Source organism: Sturnira hondurensis, unplaced genomic scaffold (assembly GCF_014824575.4).
Source record: "Sturnira hondurensis isolate 20B ecotype Veracruz unplaced genomic scaffold, ASM1482457v3 Scaffold0019428, whole genome shotgun sequence".
NCBI lineage: Eukaryota > Metazoa > Chordata > Mammalia > Chiroptera > Phyllostomidae > Sturnira > Sturnira hondurensis.
Genome location: NW_028092059.1, coordinates 71,328 through 91,346, shown reverse-complemented (window position 1 = coordinate 91,346; position 20,019 = coordinate 71,328). Strand labels below are relative to the sequence as shown.

Below are 20,019 nucleotides of genomic sequence, written 5' to 3'. Positions count from 1 at the left end.
GGGATTTGGATGCATGCTGAACTTTGTTAAGAGACAGTTCTATAGAGTTATATAATATTTTAAATTTTATATCTGCATTGTTCTAAAACTGTTACTAACTACTACAGTGTCTCTTTGTTTTTAAAGCTCATTGTTACTAGGTTCATATTTGTTGATACTCTTGCTCAAACCAAATTTTATGGGGATTTCACTTGGAAATATGCTGGTGGTTGGGGGTGTGGATCATAGTTGGGCACAGTGAGAAAAGGAGTGGGTAGGTAGCTAAGAAGGTAGGTATAGAGATGGATACACAGACACAGAGGCATATGATAGTAATACCGTGGCTATCTGTCTAATATTAATGTAAATATGACATTCGGTGATCCAGGACACACATCCAGTCTTAATTATTGCTATACAATGAATTCTCTTACACGCAAGAAAACCCAAAAAGATCATAAGACAAGCAATCAGAGTCTATTGCATAACTTTCAGCACAAGTGTTTGTTGTTGTCTAATGTTTACCTCATGCACTTTGTAAGTGTGAGTAAACAACATCAATTTAAACACTTGCAAAGCAGTTCTCTTGCTTGTTTAACATCAAGGGATCTTTGGTGTGAGAACAAAACAAACTCCACGAAATATTTTTGTTTTCACTCAAACTTAGCCCTGGCTGGTATGGCTCACTGGGTTAAGTGCTAGCCTACAAACCAAAAGGTTGCCAGTTCTCTTCCCACTAGGGACACATGCCTGGGTTGCAGGCTAAGCCCCCAGCTGGAGTTATGTGGGAGGCAACCAGTAGATGTTTCTCTCTCTTACTCCCTTCTTTCCCTCCCTCTAAAATTAAATAAATAAAATTAAAACAATATTTTTATTTTCACTCAAATTTAATCTGAAACTTGAAGCCAGTGGCTTTCTTTAATGAGGCCAAGAATATCAAAATAGGAAAAATTATTTAACTGTCCACATTACTTCAATGGGATACTTGCGACTGAGTTTTTCAACCCTGGCTTTGAAGATCCTTCAATACGCTACATATACTGTATCTCCTAAAGGATATCCTTTTCTTTCTAGGTTGGTTCTTTTGTTGCCTTAGGGCCTTGAAGTCCTTCAGCTACATTTTCAGGAACCTCAATCCATGAGTTGTTTGGTGGCTGGATTTTCTACATAAAGAAGTCGTGTTTTTACTTCTTTTTCTTCAAAGGAAAGCTGGGACTTCTCACCTTCCCTCCCCAGGAGGTGAGAAGTAGAGGAGGTTAGATGCCATACGTGCTTTATCAGGCTCCAGTTAATTGAGTGTTACTGTGATTGGTAGTAGTAGCGTAGCCAAATTTCTATCTTAATTTAGACTCCTCACAAAACAAAATATATGATTTGGGCTTGAGCATACTGAAGTCCAAAGGGAATACATAAATACTTATAGTTTTAAATGGCTAGCAGGATTATCTATTTAATTTAAAATTATGGAAATTAATTATTTTTCTATCTCCCCTCCCTTTATTCACCCATACTTTTGTCATGACTACTTCTGAAACGTAGAGGTTCTGATCTATTCATAGATAATACATATGAAGAAACAGGTTATACAGCCACACCCAAACCATATTTCCCCCTCTTGTGTACTATGAATTTCACATCTGTAATTGTGTGCGTGCACATGTGTTCAAATTATCTTTTCTATTGTTATCACCACCCAATCTATACTATGAGCCTCTCTGTTATTTTCCCTACAGCAATGCATCCACACAAGTATAGACACCCTGGTCATTAACTGACATCGCATGGCTTTAAAATATCAGGCAAACTTAAGACTACTATATGTGCTATAACTTAGAAAAGTTAACTTTTGGAGACATCTTTTAATGGTTAAAAAAGTGCTCTGATGAGAAATGGGGAGACACCAGGAGTTCCAGCCAAAATGGAGGCGTAGGTAGAAAACCTTCACTTTGGCAAAACCAAGAGGAAGACAACAACTAATCTAAAATCAATAAGCTCCAAGAAGTGCCAGAAAATCAAACTGCATGAAACTCTGACAACCAAGGAATTAAAGAAAAAAAATCAACCGGAACAACCAGACAGGTAAGGCAATGCCAGGAGAGAACTTGAGGTGTTGCACTGTGCAGGCGGGCTGACTGAATAGGAAACTGAGCCCCAGAGCTGACTGTGGACTACAGCTGCTGCAGTGGGAGAAACTCCAAGTCTCACACCAGAGTTCATTGAAACGTGGGGCTAGAGACAAGCAGGTGAGCTGCATTATTCCCTCTCTGGCCCCTCCCCCACAGGCAGCAAAGAAGGTTGCCCTGCCTGGGTGAATACCTAAGGCCCACCCTCTTACAACTTAACAGGTGTGCCAAATGAAATAGGGCTCAAATGAAAGAACAGAGCAAAACTGCGGAAAGAGAGCTAAGTGATGAGGAGATAGCCAACCTATCTCGTGGAGAATTCAAAGTCCTGGTAATCAAAATGCTCACAGAACTGACTGAGCTTGGTCAAAAAGTGAAAGAACAAATGAAAGATACCCAAAATGAAATAAAGCAAAATATTCAGGAAACCAACAGTGACAGGAAAGAAACCAGGACTCAAAGCAATGATTTGGTACACAAGGAAGAAATAAACATCCAACCAGACCAGAATGAAGAAACAAGAATTCAAAAAAAATGAAGAGAGACTTAGGAACCTCTCTCTGGAACAACTTGTAACATTCCGATATCCAAATTATAGGGGTTCCAGAAAGAGAAGAACAACAGCATGAAATTGAAAACTTATTTGAACAAATAATGAAAGAAAACCTTCCCAATCTTGTAAAGGAAATAGACTTCCAGGAAGTCCAGGAAGTCCAGAGAGTCTCAAAGAAGTTGGACCCAAAGAGGAGCACTCCAAGGCACATCATCATTAAGTTACCCAAGACTATGGATAAAGAGAGAATCTTAAAAGCAGCAAGAAGAAAGGAGAGAGTTACCTACAAAGGATTTCCCATAAGACAGTCAGCTGATTTCTCAAAAGAAACTTTGCAGGCAAGAAGGGGCTGGAAAGAAGTATTCCAAATCCCGAAAGGCAAGGACTTACATTCAAGATTATTCTACCCAACAAAGCTACCATTTAGAATGAAAGGGCAGATAAAGCACTTCTCAGATAAGGTCAAGTTAAATGAGTTCATCATCACCAAGCCCTTATTATAAGAAATGTTAAAAGGACTTATCTAAGAAAAAGATAAAAAATATGACCAGTAAAAAGACAACAAACTCACAACTATCCACAAATGAACCTAAACGAAAAGACAAACAATGAAAACCAAAACTAGGCAAACAACTAGAACAGAAATAGAATCAGAAAAATGGACATCGCACAGAGAGATTTCAGCAAGGAGGAGGAAGGGAGGAACAAGGGGAAAAGGTACAGGGAAGAAGAAGAATAATTGGTAGGCATAAAATAGGAGGGGAGAGGTCAAAAGTATAGGAAACAGAGAACTCAAAGAACTTCTATGTACAACCCATGGACATGAACTAAGTGGGGGGATGCTGGAGGGTTGGGGGTGCAGGGTGGAGGGGGAATAAAGGGGAGAAATTGGGAAAGCTGTAATAGCATAATCAATAAAATATACTTGAAAAAAGAGAATTGGCAGCAGAAGAAATTTTGTTCTTTCAAGTTAGAAAAATTAACCCAGTCATGAAACTTAGACAGACAAAACAAGAACCTAAATTAGCAACAACAAAAAACTACATTTAAATGGATATTTTCCATAGAATAATATAATGCACTAGGCAGTCACTAAACATTTATTAGAATTTCTTGTGTAAGCAGAAGTTATTTGGAGGAGTCTAGTTCTCTCAAATCATTGCACCCTGCTCTTGTATCCTTACGAGCAGCCATAAATTCAAGAAGGGCTGGGAAACCAGCAGACTGCCAGCCAAATTCAACCCACAGGCATATGTTGTTGGTCCTGAACAATGATTTCAAATGTCTTGAATGAGTTCCCACTGAAAATGAGGATTTTTACTTAAAAAGGTGTGTATCTGTGTGTGTTCTCTTGAGAAATTATGAGATGTTGAAAACTGATCAAGGTATGCATGGTGGCTGTCAGCAAGGGCGGGTGCCTTCTACATCCTGTAAATAGAACAAGTTCTCTCTGATCCAGCCTTCTCACCCTTCACACTTGATTTGCATCTTGACTGTCTCTGAGCATTTGTGACTGTGATTCTTGGTGTCAGTCACCTCAAGGAGCATTACTCCTCTGATGTGTGGGTTGGACAGACATTCTGCTGCATGTTAATCAATGCCATCTTTTATTTCTTATTATTTTTAATTCAAGCTGGTGGAATTTGAAATGGAGAACAGAACCAAAAGACTGCATTTGAACCATTACTTTAGAATCAGTCATTGAAGATTAACACGATTTCATATATTCTTATAACTTTTTCAACGTGATTTCAAATTACCAAGAGTAGGATATTCTGCTGTGATCTTTGCTATTGCTAAGTAAGTTCCCCCTTTCCTCTTTTCTGTTCTGACCTCTGTTACTTTTTGGCAGATAATTATATCTTGGCTTCCATGATTTTCTGTTCTCTATTTGAGTTGTGTATCTCTTCTGCTCCTTAAAGTGAGACACTACATTTGTCAGTGTTGTTGCTGTGTGTTGTATCTAGAATATTACTGGTACTTGGTGTCTGTGTGAAATCCCCTGCCCCTAATTTCCCCAGAGCTGTGAATAGTTCCAACAAGTTCAGATTTGCCACTGTATTAGAATAGGTGTGTTACCAGCCCCAAGTGTCACTGATCCCTGTGTGGCTTTCCTACTTCTCTACATCAAAAGTTGGCAAATGGCCCTGGGACAGAGTGAATCACATTTAAGGGAAGTTATAATAACTGCTACATCTCACCTTCTCCCACCTCAAGTCATACTCTACCCGACGCTGATAATCTCTTGTTTTCCCTTCATGCCGATTCTCCACCCTGAAACTACAGCTCACATTCTTAAAGCCACACTTACAACCTTAAGCACTTTGGCCTGTAAGATACGACCAGTTCTCCGAGGGCAGCACCAGAACCACTCATCTCCTCAGTATTTGGTCAGTCACTTCCCTCTGGAACACCTTGCTCTCATTAAGCAGGTGCCCTGATACTAACTGCTTTCAGAATTAGGACAGAGATTGATGTGTTCATTCAACCTCCATTCGTCGAATCCTGTGCAAGTTTTTCCAGAAAAAAGTAATAAAACAAAATAAAAATGACTTTTCTAACTAGATCAGTAAACCAGACCCTGGGACTCTCAATTCACTTTCTTATTTTTCCTTCTAGAATCATTTTGCTAGGACCCCAGCATATCTGCCTCATGAGCCATCTATGTTATCACCTCATTGCCCTATGCAAAAACCAGATATAGATAAAAGTGGGTAAAGGAAATTTTGCTTTCTCTCTCTCTGGTCTCCATAGTTTTACTTCATCTAACTTCATGTTCAGGAATCAACAGCTGCCTATCATGTTTTGAGTTTCACTGTGTGGTGGTTATTAATTCTTCAAAAATACAGGGTATTTTTTGGTGAGGACAATGTTAAGCTGCTCAAAGGAAAATTTCCATATCAACCAAAAGTTGGTAAATAAGCAAGGAGAGAGTGAGGGCCTTCTTCCTCCTCCCACATACAGCTATACGATACACCCCCACACAGCTGCATTGAGGAAATGAAAGCAATAGCAAGAAATTGCTTTGATGAGTTTCATAATCTTATCATAATACTTAGAATTGAAATGAACCAAGAATATCCTGGCATAAATTTTATTTCACAATGAGAGAAAATACGATCATCAATTGATTCAAAACAGCCTAATAAACCAATTACTACGGCTACTATTTGCTCTACATTTAACCTTTTAAAGCAATTATTATATGCCACAAACTAGGAAAATAATTTATATACATTGTTTTTCTTTTTATCTTGTGAGGAAACTCCCCATTTTTTTGGTGAGGAAACTCAAACTCAGAGAGATGAAGTAAGCTGCACAAAATAACACATTTAGTATGTAGCAAGTGGAGGAGCCCAGGGTTGGATTTTAGTTTTTCTGACTACTTATCCTGAGCTGTTAATATCTTAACTATGAGGAGTAAAAATGGTTCTGAGCTAGAATTTTGGAGAAAAATATTCTCATCATGTCCTCACACAATTCAACTTCTCCAGGTATTATTATCTTCTATTAAATCTATTCAATGCTCCTGTTTATCTCACTAGCTTGCTGAAATAATCAAGTAAAATGATGTGTGCAGACACGTATATGATCTCCAAGATGGTGGTCTAGGAAACACAGCTCTCTTCTTCATGCAACCACATCAAAATTACAACTAAATTATAGAAAAACCAACTCTCCAACTGGCAGAAATCAGGTTGAATAGAGGTCCTGCAACTGCAGAATTAAAGAAGAATCCACACCCATCTAGACTGGTAAAAGGAACAGAGATGTCAAGACATAGAATGGACTAGTCCCACACCCAGTTGTGAAGGAAAAATTGGAAGAGATATCTCAGTAGTGAGGATCCCAAACCCACACCAGGCCCCTCAATCCAGATTCCTTCCAGTGCTGATAAGATAAGTCCCCATGTCTTTTGGCTGAAAAAACAAGTAGAGATTGAGTTGGTATTAGAAACTACTATATTCCCAGGCAGTTCCTCTTAAAATGTCTGCAACTAGATTTACTCAGACTATTCCCACTGAGCTCCAGCACTGGGCAAGCAGCTTGAAAAACACCAGTGGCATAAGGGGAGGAACTGCAGTGTCTGGCATCAGGGCAAGAGTTGGGGGTTAGCTTTCTCTAAGATAGAGCTGCTGGCAGAGGCCATTGGTCCTCTTTTGAGTCCCCCCCCCCAGTAAAGCTCCAGAGCATGGCAGGCACCATATCTGAGACTCCATCAACCTGCCTCATACTGTTTGCCCCACCCTAGTGATTCCCAGAGACTCTGACCTACCCAACTGTAGCCCACGCAACTGGTTAACTGTGGCTTTTCCATATGAATGACTCATCTTACCTCATGCTTCTGATCTTCCAAAATCCTCTCAAACAAGCAGAAGCAGGCCTGAGTGAGCCCTCATACTGCTAAGTGGCTAAGGTCTTGCACTAGCAGAAGTTGGCCTTGGTTCACAATCTGGCTTCACTAGGGCACCTCCAAACCCAGTGCAAAAAGCAGCCAACTGTAGATTGCTTTATACCTTATGCCAAATAGCCACAGACAGAACATAAGCAGGCACCAGAGCCCTGCTGAAGTGCTCTGTGGAGTGGGCCCCTGCACAGTTAATCCCCCACAGATGGCGGAGAGTGATGGTCAGTGGTCACAGCCAGTCCTTGCAGCTGACTGGCCTAGCTAAATCCCTCCCATTGACCTGCCAGCAACAATCAAAGCTCAACTACAATAGAAAGTGTACTCAGCCCACAGGGAGGGTGTACCTTGAATACCCAGCTTGGTTGGTAGGGAAGGCTGTGCCACTGGACTCCACAGGATGCCTACTACAGTAGGTCACAATTTCAAGACAAGGAGACATAGCAGTTCTACCTAATACATAGAAACAAACACAGAGAAACTGCCACAATGAAGAGTCAAAGAAACATGGCCAAAATGAAAGAACAAAGCAAAACTTCAGAAAAAGAACTAAACAAGATGGTGATAAATGATTTTTTAGATGCAGAGTTCAAAACACTGGTTATATGGATGCTCTGGTTAATTAAATTTAGCAAGTACCTCAACAGCATAAAAAGATTCAGTCAGAAATGGAGAATACACTAATTGAGATAAGGAGTAATTTACAGGGAATCAACAGTAGGGTAGATGAAGCCAAGAATCAAATCAATGATTTGGAACATAAAGTGGAAAAAAAACAACCAGTTAAAACAGCAAGAAGAAAAAAAGAGTACAAGAAAATGAAGATAGTATAAGGAGCCTCTGGGAGAACTTCAAGTGTACCAACATTACATCATAGGGGTGCTAAAAGGAGAAGAAAAAAAGAGCAAGAAATTGGAAATATATTAGAAAAACAATGAAAGAAAACTTCCCTAATTTGTTGAAGGAAATACACATACAAGTCCAGAAATCACAGAGAGTCTCAAACAAGATGGATGCAAAAAAGCCTAGAACAAGACACATCATAATAAAAATGCCAAAAGTTAAAGACAGAATCTTAAAGGCGGCAAGAGAAAAGCTGATAGTTACCTTCAAGGGAGTTCCCATGAGACTGTCAGCTGATTTCTCAAAATAAACCTTTCAGACTAGAAGAGATTAGCAAGAAATATTCAAAGTGAAGAAAAGCAAATAATTACAACTGAGATTTCTCTATCCAGTAGAGCTATCATTTGAACTTGAAGAGCAGATAAAGAGCTTCCCAGACAAGAGAAAGCTAAAATAGTACATCATCACCAAACCATTATTGTATGAAAAGTTAAAGGGGCTTGAGAAAAAGATCAAAATTATGAACAATAAAATGACAATAAATATATATCAAAAATTGATTATCTTTTAAAAAGTAAGCAAACACAGCAAAACAAAACCAGAATCATAGATACACAGAGAATGGTGTGATGGCTGCCAGACAAAAGAAGGAAGTGGGTGAATAGGTGAAAAGGTGAAGGGATTAAGAAGCACAAATTGGTAGTCACAGAATATTCATGGGGGTATAAAGTACAGGACAGGGAATGGAGAAGCCATAAACTTATATGCATGATCCATGGACATGAACATACATACGGGCATTGCCTGAGGGACTGGGTGTTGCTAGAAAGAGAGGGACAAAGAGGGGAAAATTAGGGCAACTGTAATAGCATAATTAATAAAATAAAATTGAAAATGTGTGAAAAATCACTTTTAAAACTCTGAATAGAATATAAGTAGAAAATGGACATTCTTACCTGTATTAATTAACTTGAGCCTACCCATCCAACTAAAGACATAAAACAAATCTGAGCCAGACAAAATAAAACAGTATGAAAAAGAGGAGTATGGAAGCAAGTAAGACCCCTTTTCTGTGGTATAGAAAAGACTTAATGGATGACCAAATAAATAATTACAACAATAACTAAAAATGAAGAGAAGGGACTGGATTCTCCTAAAACACGGCAATTGACTGATGTGTGGAACGAGTGAGTCCCTGGAGATTCCAAGATCACTTGTTTAGATGATTTGAGGAATAGATTTGAAAGAAGAATAAGAAAGATTCTGTAGGGAGATTACAGATTTAACTTGAAACATTCAGTTTGAACTGCCAATGGGGCTTCATGAAACAGGTATCAAGTAACAAATTCAAATGAGGAATAATTTTAGAAGAAAAGCCAAGGCCAAAGATAGAAATTTAAGGGTCACATTTGAAAGGCCAAATATAAACCGTAAGAATGGATAAGAATGCCAAAGGAGTCTGGTGAAAAGAGAAAATGCTCTAGATCATACCATTCATTAGAAATATGCTGTGAGTCGCAAGTGTAATTTAAAAATGTCTGCTATACACGTTAGATAAGTACAATAAAATTGGTTAAATTAATTTTAATAACATTTTACTTAACCTAATATATCAAAAATTTACAATTTCAGCACATGATCAATATGAAATATCGATGAGACAATTTACATTCTCTTTATATGTACTAAGTCTTCAAAAGCTAAGGTTTATTTTAGAACTCAATGTAGATTAGCCACTATTCAGGTCCAGAATAACCGTTTGTTGCTAGTTACCACATCATAATGGTCAGTGTGGTCCAAGAAGGAATTTTGAAGATTAAAAGACTGAGAGGAGACTTTGGATCCAGAAGAGATGAAGAAAAATAGACAAGATACTTTCAGTATGACAGAAAGTAAGGCAAATGGGTTCCTCACATATTTTGTAACACTTCTACATGAAGTAATACATGCAGTGAACAAGCAACACATTTTCCACAGATGGCATGGTGTAACATGAAACAAAGTGGGTTCCTTTCAGACCCTTTCAGACACTAAGGAACTTATGAACTCCAGCATTGCTTAACTGGTGGCACTTAACAGGCTTAGAAATTGCAGCATTGCTTTGTGAAAATAACATGTTTTTTGCATTATCTAGCTATCCCTGTAAGTCATGACACATTCAACCAAGTAACATGTACATTTGGGTACTTAGCCACTTAGTTTTATCTTCCTTATCTTTCTTTTTTAAAAAAAAATATTTTATTTATTTATTTTCAGAAAGAGGGGAAAGGAAGGAGAGAAGGAGAGAAATATCAATGTGTGGTTGCCTCTCATGTGTCCCCTGCTGTAAACTGGCCTGCAACCCAGGCATGTGCCCTGACTGGGAATCGAACCGCGATCCTTTGCTTCACAGGCCTGCTCTCAGTCCACTGAGCTACACCAGCCAGGGCTATCTTCCTTATCTTTCAGATGAGTTATTGACCCCTAATGTGATTTTTGTGGATATCACATACCAGTAGCTATGCGAAACATCTGGTACATAATATGCATTACACATAATAGCATAGTCATAGCTATGATACATATTAGCAAAAATCCCTCTCTAGTACTTCATTTTGATGAGTGTGTCATGATCCTGTAAGCATCTTGAGAATAAGAAAATATTGGGAAATTTTTATAACAGCATATACCTACCACAGTGTCAGATACGTTACTGAGATCATCAGCACTCATGTTCCCTCCTAAATTCCACTTTCTTTAAGAAAATCATCAAGATATGAGTAGGTGATATTATATAGAAGCTCAGGTTATTTGAGTTCCCAGTACATTTATCACAAAAATGAGCATAGGTTTTGCAGCTAAGTTCTTAGTCCTTAAAATTGTAATGTGAAACTAAGTTAAAGAGAGAGATAAATTAACGGAAAAATTTCCCTTGACTCAGCACCTAGTTTCCTGAGCCTTTTACCTTTCACAGATCTAAAAAAGCTATCTTGTTTTGACTCTCAGCTTAGCATTGCATTAGTAGAGATTAGAACAAAACGTTCTCTAAGTTTGTAGAAAATGAATCTAAAATAAACATAAAATGATTCAGCTTAATAGCTTAAAATTCTAATAGTTAGAGGTGGATGTTTTTTTTATCAGCTTGTGACAATATATTCTAAGATACTATGTTATTTGTTCTGAGTTTCAGAAAGGCTCCATAACATACAATGCACAAGTGGCAAACCCAAGGCCCCTTTCCCGAATCCAGTCCTCCACCTTGTTTTATCTGTCCTAGCGTTTTGTTTCTACCCGGCAACAGCACCAAGCTCCTTGCCTTTAGTTAAGGAGTGGTTACATTTATACCGTCCTAAAATTACATTCGACCCTTTGAAGGCAACAGTCAGGCTGATGTGGCCCCCAGTTAAAACGAGTTTGACACTCCTAATGGATCCAAGATTCTGATCTAACTTTTCATCACTGTCAGGTTACTCAAAATGTCCCCATAAAATATAATTTGTTTGAAATACGTTTCTATCTCCTCTTCCCCTAAATTTATCTTATGTTCCATACTCAGAAGCCATGAATCTTCCTATAACTTTTCCTAGTCCTATAGCCACAGTCAATTTTGCATCATTTATTCTGTCACTAATCAGATATTCATTGAGTATTTATTATATATGCCTACTATTGTTTTAGGTTCTAGGTATTCAGCTGTAAAAAGACAGACAAGGTAAACACTCTCATGGACCACTCAGTCTGTGTAAAGATAACCACTAATCAATTTAACAAAAAATGTATCTGTATAATAATATTTATGTATATATTAAAATTATATATATATATATTATATATAAATTCCCTTTATAGAAAAGCTACTTATGAAAACAAAAGCAGAGTAATGAGGTACAGGGGACCTTGCAAGTCATAAAAGGAGACTGAATGAATTCAACATATAATAGAAAGTCATCTAAAGTATTTTATTAAAAGAATAATATAACATTAAGAAGGCCACTCTAGCCCTGAGTGGTGTAGCTCAGTGGACTGAGTGCTGGCCTATGAACCAAAGGGTCACCGGTTTGATTTCCAGTCAGGGCACATGGCTGGGTTGTGAGCAGGTCCTCAGTAAGGGGCATGTGAGAGGCAACCCACATGTTGATGTTCCTCTCCCTCTTTTCCTCCCTTCCCTTTTCTCTAAAAATAAATAAAATTTAAAAAATGTATAAAGAGAGGGCCACTCTCGTTACTCCATAAAGAATGAATATTATATGAAAAGTACAAGCAGGGAAACAAGTCAGGAGAAATCTGTAGTAACCATGGTAGAAGTAGTGAGAAGTGATTGAATTTCGCATATTTAAAAATATATTTACCACTTGCTAAATGTCTAATTCACTTCTGTTTTAAAAATATGTTAAATAAAAGCTTAATATATATAAAAACGTTCATAAATGCAAACATTTATGAGTATGAGTAAAATGTGTTTATGTAAATATAAAAATTTTTTAAATGTTCATAAAATATACTAAAAATTTTTTAGTAAAGTTTCCCTTTTTCCTGAATCATTTTTCTTCACCAAAATTTTCAATGATTGTAAGACTTGAAGTTTTCTTATGCTCAGAATGTTTAGTTGAATTACAAAACAGAACAACACATTTAAAGTAAAAAAAAATCTTACTGAAAGTTTCTAGATTCTAGAACCTTTTAGAATCTAGAAGTTGCTACCTCCTCAGCCTTCTTCAATTCATTCAAAATTTACAAATCGACATTATTCCATATATTTTCTGTGACTTTTTCTAACTTGACAATAGAAAGTGGATTGGTAAATGTGGTTTTATCTAAAATTGAGATGTCATCAAAATGTCACATTGTAGACTATTCATCTAGTAAATTTTTTTTGGTGAAAAGTCATTACACCAACAAACAAAATTAAAAAATAATAAAAGCCACTTGTCTGAGAAAAAGTATATAATTTTTTAACAACCATTGCTGGGAAAAGTAAACAGGTTAATATTAACCATTAGGTTAATATTTTGCAAGCTCTGCTTATAACTGATGAATTGGATATGGCTTTGGTTTTGAGTAAGGAGTGTGAGAAAAAGGGTGGAATTGAGGGTGTTCTTAGTTTACTGTCCTGAAAAGACAGATGAATGGTGGTGCCATTAAAGGAGAAGGATGAAAATAGGGAAGAAGTAGGGTGGGTCAGAAGTAAGTGGGGAGTTATTGAGAGCTTAGTTTTGAATATACTCATTTTAATATCTCAGATATTTTGCTGGAGAAGATGGGTAGGCAATTGCTTTTATCATTTTAGTACTGAGAAGTTTTGGTGTTAAGATACAAATAGTATTTAAACTCATGGCACTAAGTAAAATCATCTAGGAATAAACATAGAAGACAAGAGCTGAGACTGGAAAGGTAGAAATCTGAAGATTTGAATGCAGGACATTCCGACATTTGAGTGTTGAATGAGAAGAGTGAGCAAAGAAAACAGAAAAAGAGCATCCAGTAGGTCTGGAGAAAACCTGTGAAAATCAACTTACAAATCAAAAGAAGAGAGAGGCTCAAAAGGGAAGGAGTGTTTGCTTGCATTAAGTGTAACTCAGATAATGGGAAATCTGAAGATGTATAAATAGCCATTGGATTTGGGAGAACAAAACCACTGGAACTCTGACATAGTGTGTTCTATACTCATTCTATAACATTGTATTTATACATACAAATTTATTTATATTTAAACTCTTGTGTTTGTGAAACTAAAAGGTTTCTACTGGCTAAATAAGTACATTGATTTTTTTTTTTTGTCTCCAGTAAGTCCTAGAACAACACAGTGTACTTAGTTGCTCAAATTTATTTACAGAATTGAATTGAATCGGGCTGATGCCACTCAAAAGAGAAAAATGAATTTTGAAATCCACAATTGTATTGTGTTATTGATAAGACTGCTATTTTAAAATAAGATATTCTGCCTCTTCTTTGGCGTATTGTAAGTACTCCTTGTCATCAGATGAGCTTTCCCACTATGTCCGAGAAGACAGAAGCCACGAAGCACGTATTCCCTCAACTTCCTCTCCTCACTTCATTTTATCCATATCCAGTTCATCTACACATACACACATCCAAGTGTTCTCTTCCTTCTGTCTCAGGTTAATTTATCTACTTGAGCTAGTGATTACACCCCTTTGTCTTCTTCATCCTCTGAGAACTTGTTGCATTTCTAAATATTTTTCTTTGCTTTTTAAAATTTATATTCTGTTCCTCCTGTTTCCTTTCAGCATTCATATTTCATCCCATATTTTAGTGACTGCCTATTTCAAGCTTTATGAAAAGTATATGTTACATATGCCAGTCCCAATTCCTTACTTCCTGTAACATTTTATCCTAAGGCTTGGAATCCACGAATGCCTTTGATTCTTCATTACACAGTTGTGAAAAGATACATTCTTTTATCAAGAATGACAAATAAAACCTTAATCTTTTAAAACAAGCTCAACCCCAATCATCATAACAGAAATATCAAATAAAACGATATTGAGATACACTTTTCTACAGATGGGCAAATCCTTAAAAGGACGACTACAGAGTCTGTTGGAAAGCCACGGAGCTCCCTGCAGCATTCTCAGTGTCTGCTGGTGGGAGTTCAGAAGGTTATAACTGACATGAAGAACTGTTCAACAATAACCATCAAAATTATTTTATCTCCTGGTTTTTAAATAAATCATATTTCTGAGAATTCATTCCACAGATATATTTTCGAATATGCATAGTTACATGAAAACATCCATTGTGTTAGCAAAAAATTGAAAGCACCGGTGACACTTTTAATAAGAGACTGATGGAATTATGTATGATACCTCTACACAGTGGAATACTGCGCAGCTATAAAAATATAAGAGAATTAGACAGTTTCTTATTTTTATTATGAAAATTTCCCCAATGTTTTGTTAAATGAAAAAAGCAAAACATGTATACTATGCTACCCTCAATATATAATAATAATATATAACCAACAGAAGATATGTGTAACACACATATGTGTACACAGGAAATGTAAAGGGTTAAAAAATGTACTTGTCTGTTCCGTGAGGTTGAATTGGTTATATAAAAATAAGTGTGAGAGAATTTTTCTCTAAAAGTCTTAATATTTAGTTTTCATTTTGATTTTGAACCTCAATCTATTATCTATTCTCAAATTAATTACAAGCAAAACATAAATATAGAAATGACTTTCAAAAAATGAAAAAAATGATTGTCACCATGGCCTGTGTAAGAACTGAAAGCTCCCTGAGCAGTTGAGCTTGCCGGAATACCTCCCTGCACTGACTGCAGCCGTTTCTATAAGCCATCCTGAAGCATTTGGCACGATGAGGTATATGGAAGAAGCAACAATATCCTAATGTTAGACAGCCCATTGAGAAACACAATGTGGATATTCAAATAGGCATTTTCCCTGCTCAACAACCCTGCTATTATTTATAATCCTTAGTTACAATCTGTTCAGCCAGTCCACTCTATTAGGATCTCAAACTCTCTTTCTGTCCTTACCTTCTACCACCACACTCTTACCTAACAAAACTAGACAGCCCACTCTTCCTTGACCATTTTCTGATATTCCTCCATGTTTTTGTGCCTTGACACAGCCCCTTCGTGTCACTTGGAAAGTTTCTCATCTCCCCAGTCCTAGCTTTGTCTGAAAACTACTCCAAAGATTCTCTCCAAAACAATCCTGATTTTTCTGATAGGATATGATCAAATGATGCAACACCTGAAAAATTCTCTAGTTCATTACCTGGTGAAGAAATGTTAGATGTATTTCTCTGAACCCTAATAGAGTATTTCTTGTATCTTTTGATCATATGTAGCAAATTTTATTTGTGCTACAATTATTAATATAACAATTATAGTAGATCATAAGCTTTTAGAAGATACTGTGGGGAGGTGGTTCATACATGAAGTAGCTAGTTAAAAATACTTTTTATTTCCATTTAATTGAAACACTCGTGCCATTCAAACCTACTTTTAAATTGCTACTATATTTCTTTCTGATTATAGAATTTGGACAATTTGAGTAAGTGATGTTTTTAAATGTGACTGTATGTGGCTGTTTTGTAGAGTTCTGTGCCTTTTTCTTATAAAGTCACCTTTCTTCTGGGAAAAACATTTTAGTTTCTGTGAAGTGGGGGCTCCTCTTTTCAGCTAAGAGTCCATGTTTTGCATGGGCAGGTGACTCCTCAGGACAAGAGTGGGCCTGTGACCTTAGCCCTGATCTGACCACTTAGGGTGTCTGCCGGAATCAATGATGGCTCATGGTCACATGACACAATTCAGTCCAGTCAAATCTCAATTTGAGACCTTTGTTGTGACAAAAGAAATATACTCTTTTGAAACAGAGTTTGCTGAAAGGGTCAGATGTAAAGCTAAAGCTTTTTTTTGTCAATTTAGTGTGAGTTTCTGCCAAAAACTGCATTAGCATGGTGAAAAAAGAGCTAAAGAATAATGAAAAGAAAACCGTATCCTGATAACTATGTGTGAGCACTTAGATCCAGCCCTGCCTGACTCTGCTTTCCTTGAATTTTTTGGTTGTATAAATCATTGCCTATCTCTATTGCCTAGGCTAATTTTAACTAATTTTTAAATATCTTGCAATAAACAGTCAACTGCAAATTGAAATTGAGAATATTTATGAGTACATTTTAAAGTATTGTATTATAACAACTATTTTTCAGAGCAAAAAAATATACACCTCTGTTACTCAAAGACTTAAATTTAGGATAGTAAATTACTTTTTAAATAATTTTTATCACTGTATTTTTTCCATTACCATTTATCCTCATTTAGCTTCTATTTCAACTGCACCCACCCCTCAGAAATCATCACACTGTTGTCTGTGTCCATGAGTCCTTTTTTTGTTTCTGCTTAATCCCTCCACCCCCAACCTTCTACCCCTAGAGCTATCAGCCTCCTTTCTACCTATGAGCCTCTCTGTTTTGCTTGTTAATTTAGTTTGTTCATTAGATTGCACACATGAGTAAAATCATATGGTATTTGTCATTCTCTGACTGGCTTATTTCATTTAGCATAATGTTTTGCAGGTCCATCTATTTTTTTCAAACATAAAGCAATTGATTATATTAAATATTTTCTAATGTTGTGGGAATACCAAAACTGTCTGAAGATATAATACTAGTAATTTACATCTACTATGAGAAATGTGAATATCTTTTCAGGAATATCTTAAAGCACTGGGTGCATCTCTTTGATGAACCCTTTCTACAAAGTGATATCAGAAATTCAGTCCTTAAATACCAACAGCAGAGCCAGCAAGTAATGAAACACATTTTCCACCATAAAATATATCTTTCTATTTGCCTCACTTGAGACTGAAGTCCTCAACATTTGGTCATACTTATGGATCCTGCCTGCTGAGCAACCTTAGTAAAATTCTACTCAGCAGAAGAGGGGAGGCCTGGCTGAAAAGGTAAGAGAAACAGAACTCTGTGGCCTTCTGTGCATCTAGACTCTTCTTATCGGATGCTCTAAATGCTGAGAAATAGGATGCACAAGTTTTAAGGACAATGGGAGTGGGATGGAAGGAGGAAACCAGGGTCTATCCTTGTAGGTACCAAGGTTGGAGCACTTAAAAGTAGGGACAGAGTAGGCCACTCCAGAATGGAACAATAAAAAAGAAAAGGAAGAAAATCAATGAAAACATGTTTCCTTTCTTAATATTGCCGAATGCTGGCCCCAAGTGGAAAAGCATGATATTCTTTTAGTAAATCAGCTTTGAAATAACTCTCCAAATGAGATCCTCTGCGTTGTTTTTATTTCACCAAAATCTGTTTCTTAATTATTCACTTAAAATGTGTAAAGGTATGTCAACCTACAGCAACTCATTTGGAATTGTTTTTTAACAATGGGTCTGTACATTCAAGAGAGAATGAATGCATTACTGTTTTTCCAAGAAATTCTGAGCATAGCTTCTTTTATGTGCTTATAAGCCCCACTTATTATTCTTTATAAATCCATATTAATCTATGTTTAATTAAGTCTTAATAATTCGTGTACTCCATACAGTTTTTATGTTAATTTAACTATTTCTGCAAGAAACAATTGTTTTACAGAGAATTTGGCTTTTAAAATATTATATAGTTTAAGAAACTATACTAGACTGCTTTTTTTCAGTACCAAATGCTTATGTGGAGATTAATTTTTTCTAATGTGTTAGTACTGCATATACTTATTCATGTGATGCTCTTTTATAATAAAATGCAATAAAGTAATAACATATCAATGCAAACTATCTGAATTACACAGCTTCTGTAGATACAGAGGTTCAGAACCACAATATTGAAGACAGATTCAAATAGTGTTTTTCATTGTGAGGTAATGCAACAAATTATAAAGCTAATCAGTATATCAAAGCAAATACATATTACCAGAGTTTTCTTACATTGTAACAATAAAAAATGTATTGAACACCAAGTCTTAATCTCTATTTTTATGATCATTTTAAGTTAACAAGTAGCTAGCTTCAGTATTGGCAACTGAAGAGGCCTTAAAATGGAGACCATTAGTATGCCTAATAATTTCCTGCTAAATTGACCACATCAAAATACATTTACATGTGTCTTTCAAAAGAAGACAGTAAAAGAAAAGAAAATTGTTTCCACTTATCAACCCTGTAACCATTTTTAATAACACAAAAAAATTGGTGTTGTGGGGGCCATCGCTTCCCCTATCCAACAGCACAATAAAAATAATATCAGGGAAGAGTGAATCATATCTTGAACTTTTATTAAAATTCTTTCAAAAATCTACAGTCAGACTTATTTTATCTATTTGCCTCTGTGATTAGCAATCCTTTCATATTTTCTGCACATACGTTACAGCACACAAACATATAAAAGCAAGAAATCAATATTAAAAATTATTGTCAGTTTATGATTAAGAAAGGCTTTTCATTTCTAGAGTTTTTATTTTGAAAAATCTCAAAGAAGGTAAATTATATAATTGCATAAATAAACAAAAGTATTTCTCTAGTCTGCCTCTTTTCCCAGAAGTAACCTCCCATGAGGCCAGCTGTGGCTTCTGTTTTAAACACACGATTTTGAATGAAATAAAAGTTACCCTTGTTCCACATTAGATCTTAAGTAAAATATAGAAAACATATATTTAAATACCATGATAGACAGCTTTCTTCGCATTTTAAATGTTCTTGTGTTTTAATAGCTATTTAATAGCCTGCACCCTTTCAAGGGTTTCCAGTGCTGAATTTAATACAACACTTTACAATGGGTGTCTTTCTCATTACAATCCAGATGTTATTTCTTAATGTTAGCAAATACCTTTTCTTTATCTTTTGTTCTCTGCATCTCAAATAGTACAATTTCTATGAAACAACCAGTTAAAGATGCAAATTTTAACATTTTCTCCAGCAGTTATTTTTAAAAGTACCTTTCAAACTAAAACTAAACCTTACTTTGTCTTTAACACGTTAAGGTAACATCTGAGCAAGCCATCCTAGTATAATATCCCAGTAAAGAAGCTGAGAATTTGACAGCTACAAGTATGAATACTCTTTCCTACACCAGAGGAAACAAACTGTTGTTTCAATCACAGGTGAAAACATTACATTTTTATAGAATTGTCTATAAGTCAAAACCAAAGGTTTGAATAATCTGTTAAGTGTTTTCAAGTTTAAATTTTGTGTTCGATATAAAGTTAAAACTCACCTTTTCTCCGTGGTACTGGTTATTGAAACTGCCATCAAGTTCTAACTGTTAATGACTCTTTCAACAAAAACGGAAAACAGTGAAGTCACGTGTCGTAAGAGTGGGCCTATGTTGGATGCTGCTTAATTTCAGTACTGAAGAAGAAAAAAAGAAAGGAGGGGTTGGGTGTGAGCTCAAAAACTTTTAAATAAAACCACTTCCTGCGTAGCTACGGTTAACCACACACATCACATCATTACTGGATTTGATGAAATTGCCTTGTATGGTCACCAATATTGCTATTTTTCAATGAGATTTTCAATTTTCAGATACTACACTTTTATATAGGTATGATCAATTTTGATTTAACGGGGGAAATGTGTGGTTAAAAATTTAGTAGGGGGAGGAGCAGCCTGCTAAGCACTGAGAAAACTTCCTCTTTCTTTGCCTTCT

The 20,019-nt window shown here is 36.2% G+C and overlaps 1 protein-coding gene across 2 annotated transcripts in view; it reads right to left on the bottom strand.

The window, feature by feature from the left end:
• ARHGAP15 (Rho GTPase activating protein 15) overlaps positions 1–19,718 on the bottom strand; it is a 630,630-nt gene extending 610,912 nt beyond the window's left edge. The window contains exon 1 of one of the 2 annotated variants that reach the window (XM_037027857.1): positions 19,588–19,718. The gene's annotated coding sequence lies outside the window, so the exon portion shown is untranslated. The remainder of the gene's footprint in view (positions 1–19,587) is intronic. The other variant, XM_037027858.1, reaches the window with a different exon arrangement.
• Positions 19,719–20,019: the final 301 nt, after the last annotated feature.